This window comes from Triticum urartu, chromosome 1 (assembly GCF_003073215.2).
Source record: "Triticum urartu cultivar G1812 chromosome 1, Tu2.1, whole genome shotgun sequence".
Lineage (NCBI taxonomy): Eukaryota > Viridiplantae > Streptophyta > Magnoliopsida > Poales > Poaceae > Triticum > Triticum urartu.
Window position 1 is genome coordinate 543,135,721 of NC_053022.1, and position 20,921 is coordinate 543,156,641.

Here is a 20,921-nt window from a genome sequence, read left to right on the forward strand (position 1 = left end):
TATAGGATAGGATTTGCATAGGAAAAATTCCTTTGAAGCTCTTTGGTTTGTAGAAATGGATTCCTATTCCTATGTAGGATAGGAATCAATACTTCACATTTTGAAGGGAAAAAACATTAGCCTAGACTCAATGAAAAAATTCCTATCCTATGCACCAAATGACATCTCTTCCTCTACAGGAATTGAGATGCATATCATCTCACTTCCTATGATTTTTCTATTCCTATAAAATGTCTATCCTATGAACCAAAGGAGGCCAAAATGTTTACAAGAACACTACTAGGCAAAACCCTAGCACTAGCGTTGGTTAAACGCCTAGTAGTAGCGCGGGAACTTGCGCTACTGGTACATCGCTACAGCTAACTTTTAGCAGTAGCACGAATGCCCCTCGCTACTGCTATCCATATGTATCGCGTTTTAGAATACCACGCTACTGCTAAAAGCTGCAGCGCCGCTATTTATAACGCGCTACTGCCAAGGCCGCGCTACTGCTACACACATACCCCGCGCTACTGTTATTATTTTCTATTTTTTTCCTGTAGCGCATTTACTCTGTATTTGTACAGGTTTTATACAATAGTCTCTCATATCATACACACAATAGTCTCATCATATCATACACATACAAATTTAATCATATCATACACATACAAATAGTCTCATCAAATTATGTCATCATCATAATCATTGCAACACAAATGATGTCTCTTGTCATCATCTCAAAATAGTGATACAAGTTATGACATGTCTCGAATACATGCAACTACATCGTCATCCATTTAAACAATGATATAGAAGAGAAGAGCTATCACTATGAGCAAGAGCGGAATTATGCAGTACATGAGGCGCCGGTTCTGATTTCTTTCTCGTGCTAGCGTGAACCTCAAGTAACTAGCTTCCACTTCTTATCTGCTATCGAACCCTTTCTGGCTGCCGCCTGAGAACCCTGACACTCTAGCCACTCGTCGTACACTTTCGCAACCCTCCCTATGTACACGACATAGCACTTCTTCATCATCAAAGGCCTATGTGCCTGTTAGAGATGCATCTTCATCAAGCGAATTCAACAATAATATGCAACATAATATACTTGAGCAACACGAAGCAAAAGAGTTAGTAACTAAATGCAACATATAGTAAATATAATCTACGCAGGTTCATTGTACCCAAACTAATTTACTAGATGTACGCATGTTCATCGTACCCAAAACTAACTAACCAGCGTTACGCAAGTTCATCAGGACCGTTTACATCACAAAGTTTCATCGCTATAGAAAGTACATATTCAACCGACACGTCATCATCGACATCGTCAATCACTGGAAGTTCTATCCATCCATATCCGGGAGGATGCACCCTAGCTTCGTGAACGGCGTCAGGTCCAAACATTGTAGGCCTATGCGAGTTCGGACGTCATCTCGCGATATAGGGCCGTGGTGGAACATCCCATTCTCTTCAATGACTTCTTTCATGATGATCATTGCAATGCCTTCTGGATGCGAAAAAAGTCATCTCTGAGTTTATAATCCGCTTCGACTCCTAAGGATTCTGCCCATTTGCAGATATGATCATCGTTTCTGGTTTTCATGCGAAGTTATTGGCGATCCCTTCTGAACTCCATCATGAGATGGAGAATGTAGAATCCATCATTCTTGCTTGTTGTCTGTTGATGGACGCGAAAGAAGGTAGTTTTATGCGATAAACCCGGCGCGCCCTTCCTTTGTTTCTTGATCTCGATGTGGCCTCCCTTCATGCTGAAGCTGTGGAGAGCAGCATCCACAATATTCATTATGTGGGTGCAGTTCTTCTTCTGGAAGTTTCTAGACGAGTCAAAATACACGGCGTGGGAGACTAGCAGGAAAACAACAATAAGGACGGTGCGCCCGTTGCTGCGAAAAATATACACCTCAAATTAGCCTCCATATGAGCAAAGGAATGATTGAAACGTACAAGAGGGCTGTCCAACAATGACTTACATTGGATGATAAGGCAGGAGAACCGTTTCCTTTTCCTTATTCATCATCATGAAGTTTACCCTAGCAGCTTGATGTTTAAAGTCGCCGAGACTCAAGGACTCATGCATGAAGTATGGATCCACCACCAAGATTTGCGAAATTTGTTCTCTCCTGATGACGAAGTTCATAACTTCATATGTAGAGCAAAAAGACGGACCATCGTAAAACCGAGCCGCCTCGTGAGACACAATCTCAAAGATGTAATCAAACCGCAGGAAGTACACCTCCACGGGGAGTTTGTCGACGTAGCACCTGTCCTTAGGCACACGAACCACATAAAGCGGGTATCCTAGAGTCTTCGAGGCGAGAAGGCTTTTCTCTGTCAACAACACATGGTCGTGCAGTTTCCTGAGATCCCCTGATATGCGCTCTAACAGTTTCGGTTGTAGGATCCGCTCGCCCGTGACATGGACCATCGCCGCACCTTTGACCGGTACATGGTCTGCAAAATCGGTTGGCAGAGCCGACTGGCTGTTAGAAGCTTTGGTAGCTTTGGCGGCAGCAGAGACTCTCTTCGGCGGTCTCTTCCCCTCCTTCTTCTTGGGTTGACCTTCCAGACCTTTCCCGACCCCCGCCACCAATGTTGTCAGGCTAAGCACTGCATGACCCTCAGCTAGTATAGTTTATTTAAGCAGTGCAAGTTGTCAAGTCACTTGATCCTAGTCAACGTAATTATTTTCTTCTATTTCTTTTGAACGATTGATGTGCAAAGTTGAGACGGTTATGTAATATGAAGTGCCGCACCAGTTCACCAGTAACCATCATGATCCATGCACACTATTTGTGGTTTTTTAAGTGTTGCTTTGGTTAATAACCAGTCCATGACTGCGTAAGCGATTGGCAGACACTAATCTACGTCGTTGTTGGCCAGCTAAATCCATGTTCTGAAGAATCGTCCTCTCTTTGTTGTCCAAAATTGCAACTTACAGATTTTTTTTGTTCACTATCTAGCATTCAAAATTTGTAATTAATCTTCCAGTTCCTGAATATGCAAACTGGTTTTCGTATTGTAATTTCTATTGAATGGTTCCGGACATCTGATCAATGTTTCACATGAAACCTATAAAGCTAAATGAAAGAAAAGGAGTTAATTCCAGTCTAGACTACCTGCTCGTCACAAGTTGACACATGTGCACATGTTTTATAATTTGACCACTTTGCACTACATTTCGGGCCTACATTTCCGATTTGCACTGCTTCTATTATTTTCTCTTTTTTTGTCATGGATGATGTTGCAATGGTGTGGCATTCAGGCACAATTTTCCTTGCCGTTTTCAAGCAAGCAAACAGCCAGGCAGGCGGCCCGAGTTGGCTGCTTTTGATTCATATATACTGGAGGTGCACAAGAGCAGATCCTAAAATGAAGCATGGTGCAAATCAGAATTATGTGAACTGTCAACTCGTGGTTGTCCAAATTAGAATTGATTGGAAGTCAAATGTTAGAATGATCTGTCCTACTGAGAATAAGATTCTGATTTTATTATTGTATTTCACCACAATCTGTAGATCATGTTGCATTACCATGGTAATACATTGAACAGTTGTAAGCATTTGGAACATGGATTTGGTTACAGCAAGAAAACACACTTAATTCGGTAATAGCAAGGGCATCTAAGCTTGGGAACATGATTACAGCAAGAAAGCACAGATGACCAGTGGCATGTCATGATGCCAATGACTGAATATGTGTGTGCACGAAGTAAATTGTGCCAAGAGGCTGCATTTCCATGGCCCATTGACGAATTGTAAGTGCAAGTACCTAAATAAGTAGCATTGGAACATAATTTAGTTACAGCAACGACTTATTCCTCGCCCTATACTATATTTCAGCTGCTGTACCCATGGTTTGGCTTAGGTGAATGAAGAATCGCTGTATTTTGCCATGCATGTGTGTGAATTCTGAAGAAGATACGAAATGCAAAAAGAAATGAGAAAACAAACGCCGTTGCCGGGGATCTAACCCGGGTCACCCGCGTGACAGGCGGGAATACTTACCACTATACTACAACGACTTTGATGATAATGCGTTTAACAAGAAATAGTAATTATATTGCTTGCTCTTAACAAATCGGAGATGAAACGGGAACCGCAGCCGCCGTTTCGGCCCAAAAAACCTAGACACAATCGAAACTTGGCAGGTGCTCAGGCGAGATCGCCGTGTCCAGCTCCTCCCCCCGCTGCCGTCGCCGGCCATCTCGATCGGTCCCTGTCCGCGGCGATCCCTACTCCTGCAACTGCAAGTATGCATACTCTCCACTCTCCAGCTCCGACGCACCGCGCTTCTTCCGTTCTAGGCAAAAATCGATCTCATCGCACCCCGAATTCGCTCTCAGGGTTTAGCTCCTGAAATCCAAGATCGCTCGGCTCGGTTTTATTCAACCAACACTGGCTCTTGAGTATTCACAATTTCTTCTGCGAAAATTCAAGAGTTGCATGAGCCAAGCTGAGGCACTGCAGATAGTCGACCGGAGGCTTCATCGAACGGTGCGACCTGCTGCCAACAGCAAGCCCCTACTATTTCTCAAGCTTCCCAAAATATGTAGTATGAGTCATGGCCTTGTTTTTGAGAATCTCCCACAGGTATGTGTTGCTGGCAGCCAAGTTACAGTACGCAACTAGTAAAAATAACAATCTGGCTGTGATTGAAGTATTCTAGCATGCATCAAGTAAGATGTCTATCTCAACTGCTAGCACAGGATGAATACATGTTGCATGCATCTAGGTAGCAATTTGGTGCTGAAGGACACATGTTTCCATAAGAAATCAGTGGTTCATGTGCACGTTTAAAATTGCCAACATCACTTGCCTATGCTTTTTCTCTATTGGTGCACTGTATTCATCCGTGCATAGTACATGAGCTGGTAACAAGATATGGGAAAGTAGTGGCTGCACCCACCTTCGGTGCACCCACAGTGCACTCGTGCAAGAAAACATAGTAAAACATTTCAAGAAATTATGAAATTTTGTGGGAATGATCATCAATAAATGTTAAGGGCGCTTCAAAGTTTGATGGTCAAATAACATTCGAGGGGCTCTGTACAAAAAAGATAAAATTACAAAATCTTCCGTCGGTGCACCTTGGGTGCACCGAGCTGGGGTGTAGAAAAACCACTCTCAACAAGATATATATTAACATCACAGATATATTGATTTATTTTGTTCGCAGCAGCCATCTACTAGCTACTCCTTCTGTTCTAAAATATATGGTGTATCAGCCTTTTCTTTTCTTTTTGCAGTGTATTAGTTTTTCAAAAGTCAACTGTCTCGGTTTGGTTTGTTTCTCTTGTTTCTTCCTTCGGCTGATCTTGCTGGGGAGTGGGGGTTGCCCATCGGACTCTGCATTTGAACCTTTTTTCCCATCTTAATGAAACGACACGCAGAGCTCTTGATTGTTCCGATAAAAAGTTTATAGTAAGCTCTATCAACATCTACAATACTAAAAATATATTACATGGCAAATCTAATGATAATTATTTGGTATTATGAAGTTGGTCAAACTTAGAGAAGTTTGACTTTCTTAAAAACTAATACACCTTATCTTTTAGAACGAAGTAAGTACTATCTGGCCAGCCAAACTTGTCAACCTTGGTTTTGCAGGACATCCTCCACCGTATACATTCTCTGTTGCCAGTGCAAGCAGCTGCTCGTGTTGCATGCGTGTCGCGTGGGTTTCTATGTTCGTGGACATGTTATTCCAAGCTCATACTCAACTCCGATAGACTCGAATTGAGTGACAAGAAATTTGAGGAAAGAGGAACCTATATCATCGACAAAGTTGACAAAATTCTTGAGAACCATCACAAGAATGGGGTCAAGGTGGAGGCGCTTAAACTTGGACTTTACCCTTGCACGACAGTCGAAGCCTCCTGCCTGGACAGGTGGCTTCAAATCGCCGGCAAGTCTGGGATTCAAGAACTTAGCTTGACTATGAATGTTTTCATGAAGAAAATCAACAACTTCCCATGCTCGGTTTTGTCCGACGAGGTTGTTGCCAGTTCAATTCAGTCTCTTTACCTCACCAGTTGCGCTTTCGATCCCATATCATATCAACACTTGGCCTGTTGAGAAGATTGAAAACTTTACATCTTCGTCTTGTCGATATTAATGAGGAAGGATTATGGCACTCGCTCTCCAAATCCGCCACCTTGGAGCGGCCAGAAATCACCTTATGCAGTGGGATAAGTTGCTTGAGAATACCTTGTACGCTGCAGCAGCTCAACTCCCTTGGTGTTGAGGAATGCAAGAGCCTACAGATAGTAGAGATTGATGCTCCAAGCCTCATCTCCTTTCATTATAGTGGGTCCTTGTTAGATATCTCTACCACAAATTCTTTGCTACTTATACATGTAGGCTTGTGTTGCATTCTTTTTGATGCTCGCGTGAGGTTTCCATCCATTGCAGGAAATGTCGAGAGCCTCACCATCCGCTCTCGTGTTGAGGTACATATGCGCTCTCAAAGTATATTTAATCAATAATATATGTATGTCTATTGCACTTTTATGCCGGAACAAACAAACACAAGGTTAACCTTGGGATTTGTTCTTCTTCAGAACGTCAACATTCCAATGCTACCCTCAAAGCTCCCCCATCTCAAGAACTTGGATACCGGACTTCGTAGAGCAGTAGTGTCCTCCCTCCAAGCCGCGACATCTTCTCTTTGGTTTCTTTTCTTGATGCTTCTCCTGTATTGGATTCTTTCATCCTACAGGTACAAGTCATTATGTATATCATTTGAGCTCTCTATGCAAATTGGTGTGTTGCTTGTTCGTCATAACAATGACATTATTGTTGATCCTACATGTGCATGCATATGCAGGTAGAGAGGGGTGCCCTTAGGACCGACATCGTTGTTGGAGACGACGATGACGAGCGTCTGAGGCAGATGTTGGAGCACTGCTATGACCGCCCGAGACAGGTGACTATCACAGGGTTTTGTGCATCCAAGAGCTTGATCCAGCTCATGATTTACATTCTCGAGAGCGCACCTTTGGTCGAGTACCTGATGTTGGACACAACCTATCTCTACGATATGAGGTTTGGACACAACCTATCTCTGCGATATGAGGTTTGGTACCACTAGTAGATGTGCCGCCTCAATGAAGAATAGTCAATGCTCACCAATGTGCAAGACAGATATCCCCTAATGTCACAGAGCCGTGGAGGTTGCAGATAGGTACATGAGTACATCAACATGAGAGTTCCCCCAACCGTTGAATTCAAGGTCTTGGAGTTGTGTAGTCGATGCCATGATGCCAACCTACTCAAATGGAACAAATAATGTTCATTGATAGTATTTCTTACCAAGTAAAACTTTGGACGGTTTAGGCATTCATCATTCCTCCCAGATTTGGCTGATGTTGCCGCCATGACAAGTTGTTGTTGCTCCACTGCGCGCCAGCGTGCACCCAGTCCGTGCATGCTCCTGTGGGCTGGTGAGGTTGGTTACGGCCCGATAAGATGTCCACGTTAAATCACAGCCCAACAAAATGTTTGACGATTATTATTAGCGATTTGATCAAATCAGATTGATGTATATACCTAGTAAAAATTACGAGAACTCAAGGTAGGGCCAGCGCCCCACCTTGCCCTACCGCGTCCTCAACCCGTGTTTATTCCCAAATACTCAATCGTGCAGCTGCGCTTAATGGACGTCGCGAGCGCACGCTCATGGACTGAACAATGCAACAAACTGTTTCCGGATTTGGCAAACTGTCCACCCACTTATTCTATATATGGAAAGATTCTTCAAGTACAGTGCGTTGATTTTTCTTCACCTCGTCCGACGAACCGTGTCAACCCAGCGATGATGTAACGTGCATTAATTCTGGTACAAGAAAATTCAAAAAACTATAACTTTCACATCGCGTGTCCGAATGATGATCCGTTTTCACCGCTGAATTCCTTGTGACGAGATCTTTAAAACTAGATCCCATATGAATATGTTTTGATGATCTTTTTTAAAAAGCAACTTTGATGCTAGATGAGGCAAGTGTAGTGCAAAATATGAGCAATTCGATGCTAGAAGAATTGCACCATGTGTATAAGTGAATTCGCGTAGTAGCCTCCTACTTAGTTGTGTGCAATAGGTAATATGTGGTTACAGAGTTCGTTGCCTACCATATTGTGAAAGTTGTTCACCGTAAAGTGGGAAGTTGTCTAACATGGTTTCATAGTTGTCTGCCTCAGAAACCAAGTTGCCTACATCACTACGAAGCTTCCCACGGGTGATCCGCAATTGCCTAAAATACTATGAAAGGTGTCCATCATGGGACCTAAGTTGCCAACACTACTGAGCGCATGGTCGTTGGCTAGTCAGGTCGCGATGTTAGATGAGAAGTTTCATAGGGGGTTATCAGAAGTTTCATAGCGGGGCGGATCAGACAATTGCCTAGAAACCTACGCAAATCCTTAATTTTTGGTCGAGTTGCCTACAAAAATCATTGAAATCTTCAGATATAATGATGGAGAACACACATGAGTTGGCTAGTCAGGTCGCGACGAGCTTTCCAAAACTAAACTCCACATGAATATGTTTCTTTAATCTATACCAATATAAAAAGACCCAAAAGGGCAGATCCAAATCATCTCGACCGTCAAATCATGTTATCTAGCGGTTCAAATCGCTTCAATGTTGAACACCACACACGTTTAACGCTCTAATTACCCAACACTGCCATTGGTTATAAACATATTTTGACTCAACGCTATCCCATAAAATCTGCCATGTAATTAATATCCTACCATTCCCGTAAAAAAAGTAATTAATATCTTACCAAATAGCAACGTGCAACAAATATATCTTACCTAATATAACGTGCAACTAATATCCTATCTAATATAAACGTGCATTGCATGTACATTATTACTAGTATTTTTAAAAGCAACTTTGATGCTAGATGAGGCAACTTTAGTACTAAACAGAAGCAAGTTCACTCCATTTAAAATAACTAATTAGCAACAATAAGAATCTAACTAATGATACAAAACAACTTCGAAACAGAGGTATATAACATCACAACTTTCCTTCTACCAGAGGCAACTTTAGTGCTAAAAGCAGGCAACTTCACTACATTCTGTGTCCTAGTTAATTTTGTCTAATTTTCTCCCAACTTCCTCGCCAGTACCTCTAATTTGCCTATTGTTCATGCTAGTATGTCGTTGTTTCTTAATTGCCTATAATACTATAGAGTCTTCTACCAGTGATGCTTTTGTGTCTACTATTGTTAGTTATGATAGGCAACATGATGATGAATCTTGGCCACTTCAGAGTGTTTATAGGTAACTTAAAAAACAATGATAAATAACTTCACAGTATTGTAGGCAACTATTTTGAAAAGTTAGGCAACTGTGGAATAATTGTCGGCAACTAATTACCAATAGCAGGCAACTATACATCAATGATAGTTAATTTATAGCATGTATAGGAAATTGAACATCAAATGTAGGAATTGACCATCAACAATAGACAATTGAGCAATCATGATATGCAAGTTGGGATAATATTAGCAAAATTCATAGATACACATGGTGCAGTGAATTTGCTTTGTATGTAGCACTAAAGTTGCCTTATGTTTTGTGTGATTTTTCTCATTTTTTACGCAAATCAACCTAATAGCCAGTCCTACTAGTCCAAAAAGAAAAATTGCTTCCCTATAGCACTATAGTTGCCTCCATTGCACCCAAAGTTGCCCTTGAATTTTTTTTGACGAAACCTACTCATATAGGATCTAGTTTTGAAGAACTCATCGTGAGAAACCTTATGGTGAAAACGGAATTGAATCTCGATGCTTGAATCAAAAGTTATGGCTTTTACAACTTTTTGAACCCTAAAATAAATGCACGTGGGATAAGATTTAGCCTAATTGCATTGATAGACATGTGCGTGTAGGATGTGGTCAAACAATTTCCTTTTCTAGTGTAGACAGTTGGACACAAAGACATGTAATTACTATATACGATTGTTCGCTCCAGGCAACAAACGAGCGCCGCGGCGCTCTCTAGCCACGTCCTATATTCCCATGCATTGCCGCAGGCTCAGGCTCACTTTTCTAGGGATGCTTAGAGTGAAGGTTGTTTCTTCTTAATTCTGATCTAATATCGCTATTCTAGTTCCGTGCAGTGAGTTATGCCAAAAGCCATCCTCCCATCCATCCATTCATTAGAAGTTTATAACACATAGTTCAAAGTAAAGCACTTGCAAAAGGTATAAATTGTGGCAAAATATGTAGTGTGTTCAAAATAATCTCCACATTGTTCATGTTAGAGGAATATAGAGGTAACCAAGTCACCTTAACTATGGTGTGAGAGCATCTCCAGCCGTTCGGCCCCCCAGGGCGCCGAAAAAGAGCCCCCTGGGGCGAGCCGGTGCTAGATTGACGCGTGGGGGCGACCTAGCTCCCAGACGTCGGCTCACCGGTCTCCTCGGGTGCGGCGATGTTGTGTACAAAATATATGAAAACTCGGCAACATTTGCATGAACTCGGCGAAATTTCATTCAAATTTGTACATAAAACATGAAAACATGCAAACTACGCCTAAACTACGCCTAGCCGCCACCGTCCGCCGCCGCCGCGCCTGTAGAAGCGGGTGTAGTCACTGTCATCGTCGTCATCATCGCGCGGCTGGCTTGGGCCGGCGACGTCTCTGCTGCAGCCCTGGCCAGGGTCGGCGAGGCGAGGTGGCGCGCTGGACGGCCCAGCTGAAGGAAATATGCCCTAGAGACAATAATAAAGTTATTATTTATTTCCTTATGTCATGATAAATGTTTATTATTTATGATAGAATTGTATTAACCGAAAACGTAATACTTGTGTGAATACATAGACAAACAAAGTGTCACTAGTATGCCTCTACTTGACTAGCTCATTAATCGAAGATGGTTATGTTTCCTAACCATAGACATGAGTTGTCATTTGATTAACGGGATCACATCATTAGGAGAATGATGTGATTGACATGGCCCATTCCATTAGCTTAGCGCCCGATCATTTAGTATGTTGCTATTGCTTTCTTCATGACTTATACATGTTCCTATGACTATGAGATTATGCAACTCCCATTTACCGGAGGAACACTTTGTGTGCTACCAAACGTCACAACGTAACTGGGTGATTATAAAGGTGCTCTACAGGTATCTCCAAAGGTACATGTTGGGTTGGCGTATTTCGAGATTAGGATTTGTCGCTTCGATTGTCGGAGAGGTATCTCTGGGCCCTCTCGGTAATGCACATCACTTAAGCCTTGCAAGCAATGCAACTAATAAGTTAGTTGCAAGATGATGTATTACGGAACAAGTAAAGAGACTTGCCGGTAACGAGATTGAACTAGGTATTGAGATACCGATGATCAAATCTCGGGCAAGTAACATACCGATGACAAAGGGAATAACGTATGTTGTTATGCGGTCTGACCGATAAAGATCTTCGTAGAATATGTAGGAGCCAATATGAGCATCCAGGTTCCGCTATTGGTTATTGACCGGAGACGTGTCTCAGTCATGTCTACATTGTTCTCGAACCCGTAGGGTCCGCACGCTTAATGTTACGATGACAGTTTCATTATGAGTTTATATATTTTGATGTACCAAAGGTTGTTCGGAGTCCCGGATGTGATCACGGACTTGACGAGGAGTCTCAAAATGGTCGAGACATAAAGATCGATATATTGGACGACTATATTTGGACACTGGAAAGGTTCCGGGTGAGATTGGGACAATACCAGATCACCGGGAGGTTATCGGAACCCCCCGGGAGGTATATGGGCCTTATTGGGCCTTAGTGGAAAGGAGGGGAAAGGAGCAAGGGAGGGGCGCCCCCCCCAAGCCCAATCCGAATTGGGAAGGGGGCCGGCCCCCCTTTCCTTCCTCCCTCCTTCCTCTTCCTTCCCTCTCCTACTCCTAATAGGAAAAGGGGGAGTCCTACTCCCGGTGGGAGTTGGACTCCCCTCCTTGGCCGGCCCCCTCCTCCAATCCTTTATATACAGGATAGGGGGGCACCCCAGAGACACAACAATTGATCATTGATCTCTTAGCCATGTGCGGTGCCCCCCTCGACCATAATCCTCGATAATATTGTAGCGGTGCTTAGGCGAAGCCCTGCGACGGTAGAACATCAAGATCGTCACCATGCCGTCGTGCTGACGGAACTCATCCCCGACACTTTGCTGGATCGGAGTCCGGGGATCGTCATCGAGCTGAACGTGTGCAAAAACTCGGAGGTGCCGTAGTTTCGGTGCTTGATCGGTCGGGCCGTGAAGACATACGACTACATCAACCGCGTTGTTATAACGCTTCCGCTTCCGGTCTATGAGGGTACGTAGACAACACTCTCCCCTCTCGTTGTTGTGCATCACCATGATCTTGCGTGTGCGTAGGAAATTTTTTTGAAATTACTACGTTCCCCAACAGTGGTATCAGAGCCTAGGTTTTATGTGTTGATGTTATATGCACGAGTAGAACACAAGTGAGTTGTGGGCGATATAAGTCATACTGCTTACCAGCATGTCATACTTTGGTTCGGCGGTATTGTTGGATGAAGCGGCCCGGACCGACATTACGCGTACGCTTACGCGAGACTGGTTCTACCGATGTGCTTTGCACACAGTTGGCTGGCGGGTGTCAGTTTCTCCAACTTTAGTTGAACCGAGTGTGGCTACGCCCGGTCCTTGCGAAGGTTAAAACAGCACCAACTTGACAAACCATCGTTGTGGTTTTTGATGCGTAGGTAAGATTGGTTCTTGCTAAGCTCGTAGCAGCCACGTAAAACTTGTAACAAACAAAGTAGAGGACGTCTAACTTGTTTTTGCAGAGCATGTTGTGATGTGATATGGGCATGATGCTAAATTTTATTGTATGAGATGATCATGTTTTGTAACCAAGTTATCGGCAACTGGCAGGAGCCATATGGTTGTCGCTTTATTGTATGCAATGCAATCGCCCTGTAGTGCTTTACTTTATCACTAAGCGGTAGCGATAGTCGTAGAAGCATAAGATTGGCGAGACGACAATGATGCTACAATGGAGATCAAGGTGTCGCACCGGTGATGATGATGATCATGACGATGCTTCGGAGATGGAGATCACAAGCATAAGATGATGATGGCCATATCATATCACTTATATTGATTGCATGTGATGTTTATCTTTTATGCATCTTATCTTGATTTGACTGACGGTAGCATTATAAGATGATCTCTCACTAAATTTCAAGATAAAAGTGTTCTCCCTGGGTATGCACCATTGCCAAAGTTCGTCATGCCCAGACACCATGTGATGATCGGGTGTGATAAGCTCTACGTCCATCTACAACGGGTGCAAGCCAGTTTTGCACACGCAGAATACTCAGGTTAAACTTGACGAGCCTATCATATACAGATATGGCCTCGGAACACTGAGACCGAAAGGTCGAGCGTGAATCATATAGTAGATATGATCAACATAGTGATGTTCACCATTGAAAACTACTCCATTTCACGTGATGATCAGTTATGGTTTAGTTGATTTGGATCACATGATCACTTAGAAGATTAGAGGGATGTCTTTCTAAGTGGGAGTTCTTAAGTAATATGATTAATTGAACTTAAATTTATCATGAACTTAGTACCTGATAGTATCTTGCTTGTTTATGTTTGATTGTAGATAGATGGCCCGTGCTGTTGTTCCATTGAATTTTAATGCGTTCCTTGAGAAAGCAAAGTTGAAAGATGATGGTAGCAATTATACGGACTGGGTCCGTAACTTGAGGATTATCCTCATTGCTGCACAAAAGAATTACGTCCTGGAAGCACCATTGGGTGCCAGGCCTGCTGCTGATGCAACTGACGACGTTAAGAACGTCTGGCAGAGCAAAGCTGATGACTACTCGATAGTTTAATGTGCCATGCTTTACGGCTTAGAACCGGGTCTTCACAATGTTTTGAACGTCATGGAGCATATGAGATGTTCCAGAAGTTGAAGCTAATATTTCAAGCAAATGCCCGGATTGAGAGATATGAAGTCTCCAATAAGTTCTATAGCTGCAAGATGGAGGAGAACAGTTTTGTCAGTGAGCATATACTCAAAATGTTTGGGTATAATAATCACTTGATTCAACTGGGAGTTAATCTTCCGGATGATTGCGTCATTGACAGAATTCTCCAATCACTTCCACCTAGCTACAAGAGCTTCGTGATGAACTATAATATGCAAGGGATGGATAAGACAATTCCCGAGCTCTTCGCAATGCTAAAAGCTGCGGAGGTAGAAATCAAGAAGGAGCATCAAGTGTTGATGGTCAACAAGACCACTAGTTTCAAGAAAAAGGGCAAGGGGAAGAAGAAGGGGAACTTCAAGAAGAACAGCAAGCAAGTTGCTGCTCAGGAGAAGAAACCCAAGTCTGGACCTAAGCCTGAAACTGAGTGCTTCTACTGCAAGCAGACTAGTCACTGGAAGCGGAACTGCCCCAAGTGTTTGGCGGATAAGAAGGATGGCAAGGTGAACAAAGGTATATGTGATATACATGTTATTGATGTGTACCTTACTACATCTCGCAGTAGCACCTGGGTATTTGATACTGGTTATGTTGCTAATATTTGCAACTCGAAACAGGGACTACGGATTAAGCGAACACTGGCGAAGGACGAGGTGATGATGCGCGTGGGAAATGGTTCCAAAGTCGATGTGATCGCGGTCGGCACGCTACCTCTACATCTACCATCAGGATTAGTATTAGACCTAAATAATTATTATTTGGTGCCAACGTTGAGCATGAACATTATATCTGGATCTTGTTTGATGCGAGACGGTTATTCATTTAAATCAGAGAATAATGGTTGTTCTATTTATATGAGTAATATCTTTTATGGTCATGCACCCTTGAAGAGTGGTCTATTTTTGATGAATCTCGATAGTAGTGATACACATATTCATAATGTTGAAGCCAAAAGATGCAGAGTTGATAATGATAGTGCAACTTATTTGTGGCACTGCCGTTTAGGTCATATCTGTGTAAAGCGCATGAAGAAACTCCATACTAATGGACTTTTGGAACCACTTGATTATGAATCACTTGGTACTTGCGAACTGTGCCTCATGGGCAAGATGACTAAAACGCCGTTCTCTGGTACTATGGAGAGAGCAACAGATTTATTGGAAATCATACATACAGATGTATGTGGTCCAATGAATGTTGAAGCTCGTGGAGGATATCATTATTTTCTCACCTTCAGAGATGATTTAAGCAGATATGGGTATATCTACTTAATGAAACATAAGTCTGAAACATTTGAAAAGTTCAAAGAATTTCAGAGTGAAGTTGAAAATCATCGTAACAAGAAAATAAAGTTTCTATGATCTGATCGTGGAGGAGAATATTTGAGTTACGAGTTTGCTTTACATTTGAAACAATGCGGAATAGTTTCGCAACTCACGCCACCCGGAACACCACAGCGTAATGGTGTGTCTGAACGTCGTAATCGTACTTTACTTGATATGGTGCGATCTATGATGTCTCTTACAGATTTACTGCTATCGTTTTGGGGTTATGCTTTAGAGACGGCCGCATTCACGTTAAATAGGGCACCATCAAAATCCGTTGAGACGACGCCTTATGAACTATGGTTTGGCAAGAAACCAAAGTTGTCGTTTCTGAAAGTTTGGGGCTGCGATGCTTATGTGAAAAAGCTTCAACCTGATAAGCTCGAACCCAAATCAGAGAAATATGTCTTCATAGGATACCCGAAGGAGACTGTTGGGTACACCTTCTATCACAGATCCGAAGGCGATACATTTGTTGCTAAGAATGGATCCTTTCTAGAGAAGGAGTTTCTCTCGAAAGAAGTGAGTGGGAGGAAAGTAGAACTTGATGAGGTAACTGTACCTGCTCCCTTATTGGAAAGTAGTACATCACAGAAACCTGTTTCTGTGACACCTACACCAATTATTGAGGAAGCTAATGATGATGATCATGAAACTTCAGAACAAGTTACTACTGAACCTCGTAGATCAACCAGAGTAAGATCCGCACCAGAGTGGTACGGTAATCCTGTTCTGGAAGTCATGCTACTAGATCATGATGAACCTACGAACTATGAAGAAGCAATGGTGAGCCCAGATTCCACAAAATGGCTTGAAGCCATGAAATCTGAGATGGGATCCATGTATGAGAACAAAGTGTGGACTTTGGTTGGCTTGCCCAATGATCGGCAAGCAATTGAAAAATAAATGGATCTTCAAGAAGAAGACTGACGATGACGGTAATGTTACTGTCTACAAAGCTCGACTTGTCGCAAAAGGTTTTCGACAAGTTCAAGGAATTGACTACGATGAGACCTTCTCACCCGTAGCGATGCTTAAGTCTGTCCGAATCATGTTAGCAATTGCCGCATTTTATGATTATGAAATTTGGCAAATGGATGTCAAAACTGCATTCCTGAATGGATTTCTGGAAGAAGAGTTGTATATGATGCAACCAGAAGGTTTTGTCGATCCAAAGGGAGCTAACAAAGTGTGCAAGCTCCAGCGATCCATTTATGGACTGGTGCAAGCCTCTCGGAGTTGGAATAAACGCTTTGATAGTGTGATCAAAGCATTTGGTTTTATGCAGACTTTTGGAGAAGCCTGTATTTACAAGAAAGTGAGTGGGAGCTCTGTAGCATTTCTGATATTATATGTGGATGACATATTGCTAATCGAAAATGATATAGAATTTCTAGATAGCATAAAGGGATACTTGAATAAGAGTTTTTCAATGAAAGACCTCGGTGAAGCTGCTTACATATTGGGCATTAAGATCTATAGAGATAGATCAAGACGCTTAATTGGACTTTCACAAAGCACATACCTTGACAAAGTTTTGAAGAAGTTCAAAATGGATCAAGCAAGGAAAGGATTCTTGCCTGTGTTACAAGGTGTGAAGTTGAGTAAGACTCAATGCCTGACCACTTCAGAAGATAGAGAGAAAATTAAAGATGTTCCCTATGCTTCAGCCATAGGCTCTATCATGTATGCAATGCTGTGTACCAGACCTGATGTGTGCCTTGCTATAAGTCTAGCAGGGAGGTACCAAAGTAATCCAGGAGTGGATCACTGGACAGCGGTCAAGAACATCCTGAAATAACTGAAAAGGACTAAGGATATGTTTATCGTATATGGAGGTGACAAAGAGCTCATCGTAAATGGTTACGTTGATGCAAGCTTTGACACTGATCCGGATGATTCTAAATCGCAAACTGGATACGTATTTACATTAAACGGTGGAGCTGTCAGTTGGTGCAGTTCTAAACAAAGCGTCGTGGCGGGATCTACATGTGAAGCGGAGTACATAGCTACTTCGGAAGTAGCAAACGAAGGAGTCTGGATGAAGGAGTTCATATCCGATCTAGGTGTCATACCTAGTGCATCGGGTCCAATGAAAATCTTTTGTGACAATACTGGTGCAATTGCCTTGGCAAAGGAATCCAGATTTCACAAGAGAACCAAGCACATCAAGATTCGCTTCAATTCCATCCGGGATCTAGTCCAGGTGGGAGACATAGAGATTTACAAGATACATACGGATCTGAATGTAGCAGACCCATTGACTAAGCCTCTTCCACGAGCAAAACATGATCACCACCAAGGCTCCGTGGGTGTTAGAATCATTACTGTGTAATCTAGATTATTGACTCTAGTGCAAGTGGGAGACTGAAGGAAATATGCCCTAGAGGCAATAATAAAGTTATTATTTATTTCCTTATATCATGATAAATGTTTATTATTCATGCTAGAATTGTATTAACTGGAAACGTAATACTTGTGTGAATACATAGACAAACAAAGTGTCACTACTATGCCTCTACTTGACTAGCTCGTTAATCGAAGATGGTTATGTTTCCTAACCATAGACATGAGTTGTCATTTGATTAACGGGATCACATCATTAGGAGAATGATGTGATTGACATGACACATTACATTAGCTTAGCACCCGATCATTTAGTATGTTGCTATTGCTTTCTTCATGACTTATACATGTTCCTATGACTATGAGATTATGCAACTCCCATTTACCGGAGGAACACTTTGTGTGCTACCAAACGTCACAAACGTAACTGGGTGATTATAAAGGTGCTCTGCAGGTGTCTCCAAAGGTACATGTTGGGTCGGAGAGGTATCTCTGGGCCCTCTTGGTAATGCACATCACTTAAGCCTTGCAAGCAATGCAACTAATAAGTTAGTTGCAAGATGATGTATTACGGAACAAGTAAAGAGACTTGCCGGTAATGAGATTGAACTAGGTATTGAGATACCGACGATCGAATCTCGGGCAAGTAACATACCGATGACAAAGAGAACAACGTATGTTGTTATGCCTGACCGATAAAGATCTTCGTAGAATATGTAGGAGCCAATATGAGCATCCAGGTTCCGCTATTGGTTATTGACCGGAGACGTGTCTCGGTCATGTCTACATTGTTCTCGAACCCGTAGGGTCCGCACGCTTAACGTTATGATGACACTTTCATTATGAGTTTATATATTGTCACATCCCTAGTTTTGGTATGCTCTAGGCTAGCCCTTCATGTGTGCATCATGTTTAAAATTCTCAGAAACTTGAAATGGGGATGATCAAACCCTAGCATCAAAAGGAATTCAACTAGGTTAAACCAAAAAAAACATTTTCAATGAACCCAAAGTGCCTCAAGAAAAGTTCATGATTTTTGGTTAAGGTAGAAACCTCTGCCAAAATGATGAATATATTTCTAGGACATTTTTGGATTTTTGAATTAACTCATATTGTATTTGACTTGGGGTTATAAATTCCTATAAATACTTTTATAACTCCAATTATTCTGAAAAATATTGTGGGGCTTTGGGCTAGTCCATATTGCATCCACAAATAATTTCAGAAGCAACAAAAATGGTTTAGTATTATTACTAAATCAAAATAGAGCAAAATAAATAGAAAACTGTAACAGAATTAGAAAGGAAAGGAGAGTACCTGAGCCACTTACCTGGCATGCCCTGTGCAACCCATCACTGCTGCAGGCCCAGCCCACCAGGGACAACACTGTCTTCTTCCTCCTGCGTTGTCTTCAACAAGGTAGTCCACATCATCCATTCTAGTCCGAGTATACCATCCCTTAGTACTCCGCCAAACGATTGTTGTGATTGCCTTAGGCTGGTATAAAGAGTTTCAATGATCTCAGAATCAAAAGTAATTCTTTTTGCCACTTAAGGGAATGTTTCTGCGAGTCACCTTCCTTAAGATGTCTCGCTAGGTATCATGGCAACTCAACTCCTCGCTACGTTGACAACCGATCACCACCTTCCAAAGTGTGGAATTGTTGTCTACCTAATGAACCCTCGTCATCTGTTCCACTCCATCCCTCTAGATGTGTGCTTCGTGTCTCAGCTCGAGAGATGTTTCTATGTCTCATTCCATGAGCTGATCCTGAGTTGTTCGATCTTCGAGAAGATCGATCCTTCTAGAGTTTTTCCTTTCCTCTCGTTGTCATGTGGGTTGGAGTTCTCAGAGCATCACATCGAGACAAAGATGGTGACCAATTCAACGTTCTTATGAAGTGCCACCTGGATCGTGAAGATTATGTTAGTTTGCGTTCCCCCTTCATCCTACCCTACGCTTGAATCTCGGGACGAGATACTTGTTTAGTGGGGGCGAGTTGTCACATCCCTAGTTTTGGTATGCTCTAGGCTAGCCCTTCATGTGTGCATCATGTTTAAAATTCTCAGAAACTTGAAATGGGGATGATCAAACCCTGGCATCAAAAGGAATTCAACTAGGTTCAACCAAAAAAACATTTTCAATGAACCCAAAGTGCCTCAAGAAAAGTTCATGATTTTTGGTTAAGGTAGAAACCTCTGCGAAAAATGATGAATATATTTCTAGGACATTTTTGGATTTTTGAATTAACTCATATTGTATTTGACTTGGGGTTATAAATTCCTATAAATACTTTTATAACTCCAATTATTCTGAAAAATATTGTGGGGCTTTGGGCTAGTCCATATTGCATCCACAAATAATTTCAGAAGCAACAAAATGGTTTAGTATTATTACTAAATCAAAACAGAGCAAAATAAATAGAAAACTGTAACAGAATTAGAAAGAAAGGAAAGGAGAGTACCTGAGCCACTTACCTAGCCTGCCCTGTGCAGCCCATCACTGCTGCAGGCCCAGCCCACCAGGGACAGCACTGTCTTCTTCCTCCTGCCAGGAGGAGAAGCAGCTGCGTGCCCGGCACCCAGCCGAGCCGCGACAGCCCTGCTTGCCACCTCACGGCATCTCGGCGCTTCCAGTCGTGCCACAGAGACGCCCTCGTTTCCCTCTGCCTCTCTCCTCTCTCACATCCCCCTCTGACCCTCTCTCTCGCACATCCGAGCGCCACCGTCGCCGCCGCTCGCCGCTGCCGCGCCCTGAGCCACCCCCTCGTCTCGCCGACGCATCCACCGGCTCCGCTGCCTCGCCCTGAAGCTCTCCGCCAACGAATACGACGCCGGAAGCCTGTATCATAGTCCCCGACCTCGTCTTGAAGCTCTGGCCACCAGAAATCCGGCCACACCAGATCTTCCCCGAGCCGCTGACGACGCCCTCGAGATCACTGTGAGCTCCGCCGCCTTTCCCCCCTCCTCCGTGAGCTCGTTCCCATCCTCTAGCCGCATCTTCCAAGGAAGCCGTCAGCTCCTCGCCGTCGGCGATGACGCAGACGCGGCCATGGGCACTGCAGCCCGTGTCCGAGCACACCAGTGTGCTCAGCGCGTCTCCGCGAACCCGTAGCCACCAGTATCTTCCCCTCCCACGCTCTCTAGCCCCGAACCCATCTGCTCCCGAACTCCGGCCGCCGCCACGAGCTCGCTTCCGGCGAACTCCGGCCACCCCGCGCCCTTCCGTTGGTTCCCCTGGATGCGCGCGGGCACGGGCTACCTCCTGTT

The 20,921-nt window shown here is 43.1% G+C and overlaps 1 non-coding gene across 1 annotated transcript; it reads right to left on the reverse strand.

Moving 5' to 3' along the window:
- Positions 1-3,955: 3,955 nt before the first annotated feature.
- Positions 3,956-4,027, reverse strand: TRNAD-GUC. The gene has a single exon. It is a non-coding gene; the product is annotated as a tRNA-Asp (tRNA).
- Between the last annotated feature and the right edge of the window lie 16,894 nt (positions 4,028-20,921).